The 14,048-nt window shown below is 34.0% G+C and overlaps 1 non-coding gene across 1 annotated transcript; it reads left to right on the plus strand.

Annotated features, from left to right (window-relative positions):
• Positions 1 to 3,908: 3,908 nt before the first annotated feature.
• Positions 3,909 to 4,014, plus strand: LOC114913338 (small nucleolar RNA R71). Its single transcript, XR_003799349.1, has one exon. It is a non-coding gene; the product is annotated as a small nucleolar RNA R71 (small nucleolar RNA).
• Positions 4,015 to 14,048: the final 10,034 nt, after the last annotated feature.

Genomic DNA, 14,048 nt, shown 5'->3' on the forward strand with positions numbered 1-14,048 from the left:
TATCTCAATTTGATTGAGCATTAAAGTCTGGATCATGTTTGATTGAATTTGATTCAATCAGGTCAGATCTAATTAGGTTATGAGATGACCTAATCGATAAGAGAAAAATGATACTGATTTGATCAGATCTATGGCTCAATTAATTTATTAATTTGATTAAACTTAATTAAAGTTATAGAAGACTAATTATATTAGATTCATCATATTTTATTTGGATCTAATTGGATTGAATTTGAAGAAAATCTAATTGGTTACCCTAGAGTCCCAAATGAGTGGGACTCTCTCCCTTGTGCCAGCTAAATTGTCTCACACCTTTTCTCATCACACAAAATTAGTTTGTACATGAAAAAATTAGAAAATAACCCTACTTTTATCATCTATTATGAATAGAAAATAGTTGGTTTTGATTTAAATTTAAATTGGTTTGAATTTCAATTTAATACCTTATCCATATCATTCCATACATTGGCAGCTTTTGAAGGTGCCCATTGTGTGCGAGAAAAAGAAGTCTTTCTAATAGTTTTCCATATCTAATTTTCTTTTGAGTCAGATAAGGGTGAGAAAAAATTGGAGTCAAATTGAATTTCAAAATGATTTGAATTGTAACAAATTCCAGCCCTTATCTTGTCTTACCTAGTTTGTGCGACAACCATAAAAGGGCCATAATTTTATGTGCCAAACATAGAGAGCCTTTCATGATGAGATATCAGACAGAAAGAGGGGTCAAAATATTTTTTTAAGATGTGAGGTTTGGGAGGGGCTTCCTTCTTTCTTGGTGTGAACAAAAGGGAAGACCGTTCTCCTATCGGGTGAGCGACCTAGAACTATTCTAGAATTTTAGGTGAGAGAAAAATCAAAGAGAAGAGAGTCTTCATCAAATTTTTCTTTAACATCCAGCATCCCCTCTTATCCATCTTCGACATCGAAAAAGTTTGAGATGATCAAAGAAAGAGATCAAATCAGATCTGCCATCAGAAGCTGACTGTGTGAGCTAGCACTCTCGCAAAGGGCTGATCGGTCTGAGGACTTCGTGTGGATCATTTGTAGAGGCCAGATGCTTATGTGGCTGTAAGCAATCAAAGAAGACTTTCAGATCTATATTCTTGATCATGGAGTTTGACTACCCATGCTCAGGTATTGAGTTCGAAATCTTAGAAGTGGTAGATTAGATCTATAACTAAATGTTGTTTTTGGTTCACATGCTTGTCATTTTAGATTCAAATTTTTATGTATATAAATTAATGTCATCGATTTATTTATAAGAGTTTTAAGATCAAATCTTATGCATGTATTTATAGATTAAATAGTTTAATCTAATATTCTTTTATTGAAATTTTTTTAAAATACATGCATGAAACCCTTGCGCATCCCAACATATAGGTATCTGATTGTACCCTGAATAACCATCTACAAAATAGAAAAAATATTGACCTGCTAGTCGTTATAGGATTTGATTGATGAAGGATAATAAAAAATGATCCTTCCTAGTAACGGTATTTAGTTTTCTATAGTCAATGCGCACTCGCCAACCAGATGGTGTGCGAGTGGGAAGCAATTTACCTTCTTCATTCTTCACCATAGTAATACCTAATTTTTTAGGTACTACTTGGGTAGGACTGACTTATTTACTATCGGATATGGGGTAGATGATTCCAGCATCCAACCATTTTACCACCTCTTTCTTCACTACTTCCCACATGTTTGGGTTCAGTCTCCTCTGCATGTCTCAGTGGGGTTTAACATCTACCTCACAATGAATGTGGTATATATAAATAGAGCGGTCAATTTCTTTTAGATCGATAATGGACCAGTCGATAGTCTCTTTATTTTCCTTCAAAACACCAACCAAGTGTGCTTCTTGATCTGGGGTCAAGTCTGATGCAATGATTACTGGGAGGGTGTCATTAGATCCTAAGAATACATACTTGAGTGTGGCCAGAAGTGGCTCTAATTCTAGTGTAGGTGGTGATTCTAATGATAGGGCTGTGGGTGTATTGGCTAATGTGGACAATAGCTCATACTTGATTGTCCAAGAGAGAGTAGTTTCAGCATTTGATGTATCAACTAGAATGTTTACTTTTTAGCTACCTCCTTCTATATCACAGTTATCCACTCTAAAGTACGTCAAGTGAGTGTCTTAAGAATTATATGCAAAAATCATTGATGTTGCTTCCTCTATAATGTCCTCGAATGCATCTATCTTGAAATAACTATCCGTTGATGGTCCTTGGGATGCACTGAACATATTCAGTCTTAGTTTTTTATTCTCAAACGATACGTCCATGACTCCTATCCTATAATTAATTTACACGTTTGCTGTAGCTAGGAAGGGTCTGCCTAAGATAATGAAAACTTGCCTTAGATTGCCACTCAGTTTCATGTCAAAGACTAAAAAATCAACTAAAAAATAGAACCTCATCTACCTTGCCCAAAACATCCTTGATCATCCCACGTGGTGTCTTAATTGATCTATCAGCTAACTGTAAAGTGACTAACATGGATTTTAGTTCTTTGAATCCAAAAAGTTCATATATCGAGCTAGGTAAGAGATTCACACTGAGTCCTAAGTCTAGGAGAGTTTGTTCTATGTAAAAGTCTCCTATAATGTAAGAAATGGTAGGGGCACCTGAATCTTCAAGCTTTAGAGGGGTAGCGTACTAAAAGACAGAGCTAGCTTGTTTGGTTAGGCATACTTTTTTCAGAAGTTGTGATCAAGATTTATATTTTTGAGTACATAATTTTTTTAAAAACTTTGCATAAGCTGGGACCTATTTGATTGCATCTAGAAGAGAGAGATTAATTTAGACTTGCTTAAATAATTCCAACATCTCGTCAAATCTTCCTCCCTTCTTATCCATAGGAGTAGGGGCTTTTAGGGCACTCAAAAATGGGGCTTTAGGAAAGTAAAGTGATTTCGATGAGTTGGTTCATTCTCTATTTTTGGGTCCTCCTTGTTCTTGGGTAATTCGAGCTTGGTCAGAGGTCTAGGGTTGGTCTCATTAGTTTTACTCGTGTGTTCAATGACTTTCCCACTTCTAAGAGTCATGATTGATTTGGTTTGTTCAGAAAAGATTTTTGGAGCATTGGAGCTCTCAACCATGAATTGCCCTCTCAGATTGCTCTCAGGTTGGCTAGGTAATTTTCTTCTTTTTCTCCTCTTGAATGCGGTTGCTAATTGACCTATTTGGGTCTCTAGCTTAGCAAGGGATTGCGTGTGGGTGTTAAGGGTCTGCGTGTTGACTTCTAATCATTCTAGCACTTTTAAAACCTTCTTTTCAAAAGCTGAGCTGTGACCACTGGTAGAGGGTTGAGGAGCATTTTGGAATTGGTGATATGGTCCATGCCTATATGTCAGGGTCTGATAGTTAGGTCTAGGTATAGCAAGGCCAACCATTAGCTGTGGTCTCCAAGAAAATTTTGGGTGGTTTCTCCAATCGGAGTTATAAGTGTTCTAGTATAGATCATTTTCTGATCTACGAGCTTGTTGGGTTTGAGCTTGCTGGACCTGCTCATGCACTAACTCAAAAAATTGAGGTGTAGTTGAGATTCACTAATAAAATGGGTCAGGCTGCACACAACGTACAAACATCTTGGACTGGGTTAGGTAGAATCAAAGAGTATCTAGTATTCAGAAGATGGTCTAATTTTTGAGACAACTCATCTACCTTACCATGGATATCTATAGTGTTTCCAATCGATATATTCCACCTCTTTTCTGTTAAGATATGGGTTGTTCTCTAGAGGTGGCAGACATGTGATGCAGGGAGTTCTCACTAAGTGTTTCAAAGAGCTGCCAAGCCTCATCCTCACTCTTTAGCATGAATATCTCACCACACGCTGCATCGATTATTTGTCAGTGTTTCTCTGATAAACCATCATAGGAACACTGAATAAGTTTCCATTTGGGGACAGTATGGTGGGAGCATTTACGGATAAGGTCTCTTAACTTTTCTCATATCTCATAAAAATATTCACCATCTAATTGGGAAAAACTAGTGATGGCTTTTCTAATTTGATTTATTTTTTCTATTAAAAAGTATTTTTTGAAGAATTCTCTCTGAAGATGGTCTCAAGTTGAAATAGTTATGAAATTGAGAGAGTTTAACCAATGCTTGGCTTTGTCCTTAAGTGAAAAAGAGAATAGTTTCAACCTGAGAGCATCATCGGAGAAGTTTTGGATTTTTACTGTGGAGCATATCTCAAGAAATTCATCCAAGTATTTGTATGGATCCTCATTCGTATGTCCATAGAATGATGGTAGCATTTGAATAATACTGGACTTGATTTCATATTGTGCCGCCTCTATAGGAGGAGGCTAGATACATGGCAAGTAGGTGTAAGATGAGGGAGTAAAATACTCTCTCAATTGTCATAGTGGGTCAGTCTCTTATTTTGGATCCGTGGTTTTAATTTGGTTTGTTCGAATCATTCTTTCTAGCTCTTGGTCTAATGGGTGTAAATCAGGTTATAATGATCAGCATCCTAACATGCACCCAAAAGATCTCATCGAGTTTTAATTTCAGCAAGTTTTCTTTTTTGAAAGAGAAGAGGAGAAAAGGAGGGGGAGAAAAAAGAGTTCTAAAGAAAAGAACCTAAGGAGTTCTAAGGCTAAGAAGAGAGAGAAAAATTAATTAAGTTTGATGTTTTTAGTTAACAATCAAGTGGTTCGATTAATCCTGACTATGGGTTATCCTAGATCTAGACAGCTCCTAACTACTAAGGTCATCTTCAAGCACTCCAAGTAGCAGACTAGCTGCTCAACTAGTCAGATAAATATATGGTTGGTGGGGTCCCCCCGTTGCTTTCTTTAGACACTAACTACATTGGTCAGGTAAGCGAACGGAACCAATTAATGAACCACCTTCCTTCAGGATGTAATCTCTAAACCACTTTTCTAGACACCAATTAAACTAACTAACTTGAACCCAATCCAACTTTTAGGGTTGCTTGTCTTACTGAGCTCGAGGATCCTTAGGGGTCAACATCTAATCGATTTTAAATTAGAGATCTAGATTAATGTAATTGCAAGATGGTAGTTTGTGGGCCAAAGAAGGGTGATGAAATTTTCACCTTATGTTGATTAGGGTTTTGCTCTTAAGATTTTTTATGAAAATATGCAATATAAAAAGAAAAAGTATCCAAACATGTTAAGTAGCTTTTAAGATTTAATTGGTTTATTTATATTAGTCAAGTGTTATGTGGTGTCTTTGTATTCTTTTTATATTTATTATTTTTAAGCAAGAAGGAATAAGAGATAAGTTTTAAATTAGATTAATTAGGTATGAGAAGATCTAGTGAATCTAATTAAATAAAAAATAAATAATACTAAGATTAAAAGATAAGTAGGTAATCTACAAATAAAGCAACAAATTAAATTTACTTTTAGGATAATAAATTATTCTAAGCTATGAAAAGTAGTAAATCACTAGGCTATAGAAAGCAAAAAAAATTTTTTATGCATGTAAATAAAGAAATCTAGTAAATCTACCATACACAAAAAATAATATGAGATAAAAATTAAAAAAAAAGAGTAAGTAGAAGATAATTAACTAATTTAAGTAAATTAACTAATAATAAAAAGTAAATTACTGATCAGTAAAGTAAAGTATGAAAAGCAAGGTGCAAGAGAAGGAAATAATCAATTAAAAATATAAAGTAATAAAGCATATAAGATAGTCAAGCAATCTAAAATTAGAAATAAAAATCTAAAAAGTATTAAAATATTTTTTAAATTATTTTATAGATTTTTTTGATTTTTTTTCAAAAATCACGTCAAGATCTTCGATAATGGTGCCAAAATTTGATGCATATCATAGCATACTAAAATTAAACCTACTCACTACTATATAGATACGGTGAGTTACGATCGTATCTACAGGGATCTTAGTTGATTGTTTCGAAAATATAAAAAAAAAAATAATATATTGCAAGAAACTAAAAAAAAGATATGAAAATTGTAATAAAATTATTTTTTATTAATCAAATAAAGAAGCATACATAAAAAAAAAATTATGATACAAGACAACTAAATCAAGTTGATCTTCTAATTGCACCCAATAGTGGATGTGCCTTCTTAAATTTTTCGTCTTCCTTCATGCAGACAGTGGCAAGATGGCTAGAAGGTTTAGTCTAGAAACTTCAAAAAAGAAAGGTAGATAGAAGAGGATATGAAAATATGAAAAAGATAGTAGCACTAGGATTAAAACCTCTCTTAGATTTTTGGGAATGTAGAAAAGGGATCTGTGAAGGAATATGATGTCATGCTAAGGTTAGTACCTCCCTTAGACTTATGGATAAGAGAAAGAGGGAGAGAGAGAGAGAAGATGGAAGAGAACTTAGGATTGGCATGATCAGAGAAGATGGAGGCCTTGGAGTACTATTTATAGAGTGGAGAGGCTAGGGTTTCATGAAAAGAGAGGTGGAAGCGTGAATAAGGACCCTTGGATCTTCATGAAGAGTGATCTTTTAATCTGAGCCTTTGAGATTTAAGTCGTGTTCATGCTTGGTTCCATTTATCTTCTAATCTGGATTCTTGATTGGAGAGGCTGCTTCTTGACTTTTGATCTTTAAGTCGCATTCATACTGGAATGAGAGTTGGTTGCCTGGTTCACTCAAATCTGATCCGATTTAAGTCTAATTTGAATTGTATAAATCTAAACTCTCCATCACCTGCAAAATAGACTAGAGAGTATCAAATTTTAATAAAATAATATCAATTATTATAATATTTAGTGCCTCTAGTGATTTAAATTAAGTATTCATTAGTAGTGTCTGAGGCTAATTTAGCCAAGACTTCTAAACTTTTTTCTAGTGTGTTGAACATCTTTTTATTACTAAGACCTGGTGGGTTATTCAGTGCTTGGTTGGGCCTTAGATGGTGCTGATTAAGAAAAAAACCAACTGAGTTTTAACCATGTGACCATGAGAAATTAGGGTGATTCATCCATCCTAGGTCATAAGTTGGTGCATTGTGGTCATTTATAAGTCGTTGATATGTGGCATTCATTTGTGCAAATCCATTCTCGATTAAATTTATCAAGGAAGGACATTCTTCCATAACATGATCTGGTGCACTGCATCTGTTGCACATGGGTGCCAATACTTGATTTACTTGGGCATGTCCTTGAAGCTCTGAAGACTCAATCCTAAAGGTTAAAATCACAATCTTGGCTTCTGCAGCTAGGGATGTTTGAACTTGGTGCATTCCACCTCTCGAGGGTATGGATTTTTTAGGTTTTCTAGTCATTTCCCATTGCAAATTCTTTTCAACTAAGTTCTTTAGAAATTACCATGCTTCATTCAGCTTCTTATGCATGAATTGACCCTGGCACATTGATTCCAACATGGTTATAGAATTTGAGTCTAACCCTTAATACATAATCTGACACAACCTCTAGATTTCTATCCCATGGTGTTGACATTGGCCTAAAAGGTTCCTTAATCGATCAAAATACTTCCAAAAAGACTCTTCCTCTAATTGGTAAAATTGATTTATTTCATTTCTAAACTTGGCTATCTTATGGTGTGGGAAGAATTTTCTTAGAAATATTTTAACAAAGCCATCCCAAGTTATGATTGACTGGTTGGGTAGATAGTATAATTATTTCTTTGCACTATCTTTAAGGGCAAAATTTATGAGCCTATGTTTAAGTGCACCTTCTGTGAGATGTTGAAGCTTCATTGTTGCAACACTTCTTCAAATTCCTTTATAAAAATGTATGCATCCTAAATTCCAATGAATTTAGAAAGCATGTTAATTATTTGGGGTTTGATTTCCAAGTTGTTTCCAGTGGTTAGAGGCAACCTAATGCATGATGGTTGGACAAAGCCAATTGGATAACACAGGTCCTTAAGGCTTCTGGGTTTGGTGTAGGGCTCAGATCATTTCTGACCAATCATCCAGACATCCTCTTCCAAGAAGGACATTAACAGTTGTTGTTTTAGCAATATATATATATATATATATTATATTTATTATTTATTATAAAATATATATATATTATAAATATATATTTTTGTAAATAAATTTCATACAAAATCAAACTCTAATTAGGGCTAATCTAGACCTAGACAGCTTCTAACTGTTCCAAGATTACCTTCAAGCACTCTAAGTTCGAAACGAACTAACCAAATTGACCACATAAGTGTGAGATTGGTGGGAGACTCCACATGCTTTCGCAACGGTCCTAATTAAATAACCACCATGTTATGAATCTGGTACCACTTATTATAGTAGAAAGAAAGAAGAAATAAAATAAGAAATATAATTAAATACATGGATCAGCCAAAGGCTCGCTTCCATAGGACATGCAAGCTGAAAGAATTATGTCCTACAAGCCAATCACATATGAGATACAATAGGATGTTTATTATAATTTATCTTTCAAATTTATATAATTGACATTAATATTATTAATAAAATTAGCATCTTTGATTCATTGTATGCTACATCTTATTAAGATTATAATGAACCTCATAGGTCTGGACAATAATTTTAGGGCTGTGATGAGATCATGCCAGTGAGATCTAAATCTTTGATAGTCCTGATCTAAAATATTTTTAGTCATTGATACATTGAGTCAGAGATTAATAATACCGGTAAGACTGGTATGTCCTATGTATGCTCAGAAATGAAGATGGTTGATCTCACACCACTTGTGTGGTGACACTAATACAAGGATATGGGTGCTTATTAGAGAATGCGTTCACTGAATTGATCTGTGAAAGAATAATCAAATGGAGTTTTATTTACATGTCAACTGATAATTCTCTAGTGGGAGTTGTGTAAGTGATCTTTTGACCTTAGGTCACCATGGCACCTTGTGTACATGGATCTATATTTTGGTTCACTATCTAACTTGGTTCTCTGATCCTTGAGTGGGGTGTTCTGGATATGGTGAAGTATGGATAGAGGTTGTGAGTGATCAATAAGGGATCAGTCACTCTTAATAAGGAGAACGAACATCCTTTGTGATCTCATAGGATGGTGATTCTGGAAGTCTTTGGCTAAAGTAACGTGATAATTAGAAAAGAGTTTTTAATATATCATCAATTGAATCATCACCTACAGATCGAGACACATAAAGATAAGTGATTATATTTGACATATTTTCATGCCCACAACTCATCTGGAATGTTATTTGACTGAAGGATTGAATTACACAGGAACTTACCACTGAAGGGTATTTTGATAATTTTTTATCAATATTTTAAATGTTTTAGATAGTAATGATATATTATTAGATATCAATCTTGACTTGTAAGCTTGATAAAAATTAAAATAATTTAATTCTAAAATCAATTTGGAAGAGTCCAAGTTGATTGGGACTCTTCGGGTGACCTAATCTCATCGGATTAGGGTTACGTCGAAAGTTCGGATCCAATGCTGGTTAGATTTGGAACCCAATAGGTCACACACTTTAGAATTTTTCTTTGATCTAATTTAATAAAGTTTAATATAAATTTTATGGGTTAATTTGATATGCTAGCACATTGTATTAACTCAAGTTCCCAAATTGGTTTTGTTCAAAGTATTTGAGCTAACTTAGACCAGTTGGCTTTGACCTAATGGGATTGGGTCAATTTGGATTGTATCCCTATCCAACTTGGACTAATTTTAAGTGGAGAAAGACTCCTCCATATTCACTAAAAGCCACACAAAAATATAATTGCCACCCACCTCAAATCAGTGTGAGAAATAAAGAGTCCTTCTTAAAGAAGGCTCTTTATTAAACGTGTTGCCTTAGAAGATAAATCAGAAATCCTATGTTTTGGCATCAAAAATTAATGAAACTTTTATAACATGTAGAGAAAAAAGAGTTCTTCTATCCAAATATTTGAATCACCAAAAATTCACTTGTTGAATTTGTTTGGCATGTGGGAAGTTGGAGTGCTAAAAGTTGGCACCCCTTCATCCAATGTAACATCCCCTGGTCCCCTATTTATGGGAGATGCCCCAAATAGCTTGTAGCTAAGATTTCTGGGTGAGCCAGAGAAAAGAGATGAAAAAATCATAAAAAAAAATTGAAAAAATTTTGAGATAAAAAAGGAGGGGAATTTAAGTGGCAAAAGTTGCTATAAGGGTGGTGAAATTTTCAACAAGTGTTGCTGGAGTGCCCTAGGATTTGATTTTTCTATATGTTGGAGCTAAAAATTAAATCTTATATTATATGACATCTGAAGAATATCTTCTTGATGTCACTTTGGTGGCAAGATTAAAAGCAACTAAGCTTTGGTACGATCGTGATGCAAGTTTGCAGTCGATAGTGTTCTTGAGAAGATAAGGCTATGGCTGCGCACTGATTGGGAAGGACCTTGGCCAACTTTTGTGTGGATCACCATTGGAGGACTTCTACCTTGAGATCTTCTAGAGAACACCAACATACTACTTTTTTATTTTAATTAAAATATAATATTATATCTCTTTGCATGCTCGAATTTGCTTTGATCATGTTCGGCAAGATGATTCTAGGATTTTGGGTTCGACTCGATATTTTTATTTGATATAGCTATTGATTTGAGTATTTTAAAAAATTTTAAAAATTACTTTCCACTATGTAGCTAGAACCCATAGTGGTATTAGAGTCATCTTTGTCTGATTCGATCAAACAAGTGCAATATATTAGTTTAGAATTGTTATTGTTCATATCCTGCCAAAAATGTAACATTATTTTTGCATCGATTCTTCAAACTCAAAAAAATATTTTTGACTTTTTATGAACTATGATTCTAAATTTTAATTATTAAATTATAAATTTATGATAATTTAGAATTTTATTATCATGGTTGCATGATGATTAAATCAATGTATAGCTAATAAGGGTGTTATGCATGCCTAATTAGATTAGAGTATGTTATATTATATAAATTTATTAGTCATATGTTATGACTTTGATTGCACCCTTATATATTTTTTGACATAATAATGTGATTGCTATTTTGAATAATGAAAGCATGCAAATTTGCATAATTTGTAGTGTACAATTTATACACTTATATAGTTAGGATGTGTATAGACCATTTTAAAGTCCCTCATAAAATTATATTAAGTTGTAATGTTGGGATTCACTTTTAAATTAAAAGTCAAATTCTTAAGATCAATTAGTGTCAAAAAAAGTATGAAAGGTGATTTTCTAATTAGGTTCGTATGCTGGCCTGGCCAACTCTGTTGGTGTCTAAAAAAGCTATGGGGAGCCTCCCACCTACTTACCTGATCAATTTGATCTTCTTGAATTTTGAACTTAGATTAATTAGTGATGTAGATACTACAAGGGCCTTCCTTCAAACATGGTTGATAGAGTATATCAAGATCTTAATGAGCTTGTTATGCTATCCACAAGGCTTACTATAGAAATTTACATGATGTTGATCAAGTGCATATTGATGCTTATTGCATTTTTGAATAGTATTGCTTTGTTGTGCTATCCACAAGGACAGTATTGTTTAAGTATAACTATATGAGATTGAAGGATCAACTTAACTAGAACACTATAGTTTGTTGTGCTATCCACAAGACTATATATGATCTAGAGATCAGAATGAAAGATGTTGAGAATTATAAAGGTACAATTGATAAAGAGTTACCTACTTTTGAACTCAAGAATACTTGTTGTGCTATCTACAAGGTATTTGTGAAGAATAGAGATCTCAACCCCATTAAGAAACATTAGTATGTTTCTCAATTTTCATATTTGAGAGCTATGAAGTTCGATAAAATAGTGAGAGATACAATTAGATAAAAGTTCTAGTCTAGTTATGAATGTCTTCATAGTTATCCATTTATATTATGTTCTTGTCATTGTAGATTAACTACACTTATGGCATCCTCACTGTCCCTTAGATGTATCCTAGATACTAACAAGCTGATCTGACCCAACTATATCGACTGGTTAAGGAACTTGAGAATTATTCTCACTCAAGAGAAAGTCTCCTACATTCTGGATACACCTGCTCCAGATTCTCTTGGAGAAGATGCTTTCAAGGAGAAAAGAGCTACATACAAGATGTGAAAAGATGACAGTATGACTGTCAAATGTATCATGCTTGCCTCCATGTGTAATGAGCTCTAGAGGCAATATGAGAACATGAACGTTCTCTCTATTCTCCTTATCTTAAAGTTTTATATGGAGAGCAAAGTTGAACTGCTCGATATGAGATGTCAAAGCAGTTATTTCGTGCCTGTATGACTGAAGGCTCTTCTGTGCAAACATATGTCTTAAATATGATTGATTTGATCACTCATCTGGGACAGTTGGATTTTGCCATTAATGGTAAATTGAGTCAGGATTTGATCCTACAGTCTCTTCTAGACTCTTTTTCTTAGTTTGTCATTAATTATTATATGAACAAACTGAACATCAGCTTGTCTGAGCTGCTGAACATGTTAAAAATAACAGAGAGCCATTTCAAGGGTGAAAAGGCTCAGGTTCTTCATGTTGATAAGATCAGCAAGAAGAAGGCGAAGAAGGATTCTAAGAAAAAGCTGAACCCTAAAGCTGGCATTTCCAAGAAGAAGGTGAAGAAAATCTCTGCCAAAGATATATCTTTTGGGAGCCAATCATCAACCTGTTAACAGTTGAGCAACCTTGTATTGTAATTGATTTATTAATAAATAAAATATATTTTTGGTATTTTCATCATAAGTTTTCATCTTCTAATGAACTCCGTTATTGTGATGAAGTCCTTAGGACTATTTAGGTTCGATAAAGAAAAGATTTATCGATTAGTCTTTAAAATTATTTACGATCAAATGATGGGGTGTTAATAAGGACGACAGCTTCTATCGAGCATAGATCACTGTAGGCCATATGGGTTGGTTGCCCTCTTAACCAAGGAGTGTGGAGATGCTGGTATAAGTGTGACCAACTCCAGAGCATTCTGCTGTCGAAAATATCTCTGATGGGATATAGGTATAAGTGTCCCTTAGACCTGAGATCGCCTTAGTAACTTACAAGCAACTCACTGTGCTTTGGTACTGAACTAACTAAATTTTTAATTCAGTGATGGAAGACTTTTGGGCATAGTCAAGTACTTACAAAGTCAGAGGATGATCGAGATGGGATTGACCACTCCAAGAGTTGGAGAAGAATGAGTCGCTGTATTTCAATTTAGCAAAACCTTGGTTAGGATAATCCATCAGATGGATTTGATATTTTAAAATACAATGTGGACAACCTGATCAAAATTAATAGTGGAACTCTGAGGTGTCTTATGAGCATTTTGGTCAAGAAGATGAATTATATGAAAACTATATCTGCATGGGTTCTAAGGATGTTGTTCTATACATTCGACCTATCCGATCGTCGGGTACAATTGCTAGATGATCACTTTTATTGGTATAGAAATTTATTTCTATGCTACTAGCTTAGGTTTAGACCTATGAGGTCACACATATTAGAGTTCACGATCCGATCAGATGGTTGATCAACGATTAAGAATCATTCTAGGGTTAAATGATCAATACGATTGATATTTAACCTAGTGTAAGTGTTGCAGGAGGATCGATTAGCAATTCGATTGCTAATTGACTTAATTTGATTAAACCAATGGGATGAGATTAAGTTTAATTAAATATTATTTAATTAAATTTAGTTTGGACTTGATTGGATCAAGTTCAATTAGTTTATTGGATAAGCCAAGTACAAAAAAAAAATTAGTCCTAGTTCAATTAGGACTTGGATCAACCTAATTTCTAATTCGATTAAAAAATTAAATCTAATTTAAATCTAATTTAATATGATTAAATTAGATTTTTAATTAGATTAAGATCTATTTTAATTGGGTTGATTTGGTTTTGGTTTGATTTGGTTTGAGAAACTAAATTTGAACAAGTCATAGATTGAACCCTAGTAAGACTAGGATTCCACCTTGCACCACCTTAGCCCCCCATGCCCACTCTCTCTTATTTTGTGTGACTAAACCTTCTCTCTCAGGCCTTCACGCACACCCAAAGCTTTCCACTCTTTTTCTCTTACATGGAATGTGGTTGTGGACCAAGTCAAAGTAGGAATTAGTTTGGATTTCAAATTCTATGAGATAGAATTTTAGGA

The sequence above is a fragment of the Elaeis guineensis genome, chromosome 12, assembly GCF_000442705.2.
Source record: "Elaeis guineensis isolate ETL-2024a chromosome 12, EG11, whole genome shotgun sequence".
Lineage (NCBI taxonomy): Eukaryota > Viridiplantae > Streptophyta > Magnoliopsida > Arecales > Arecaceae > Elaeis > Elaeis guineensis.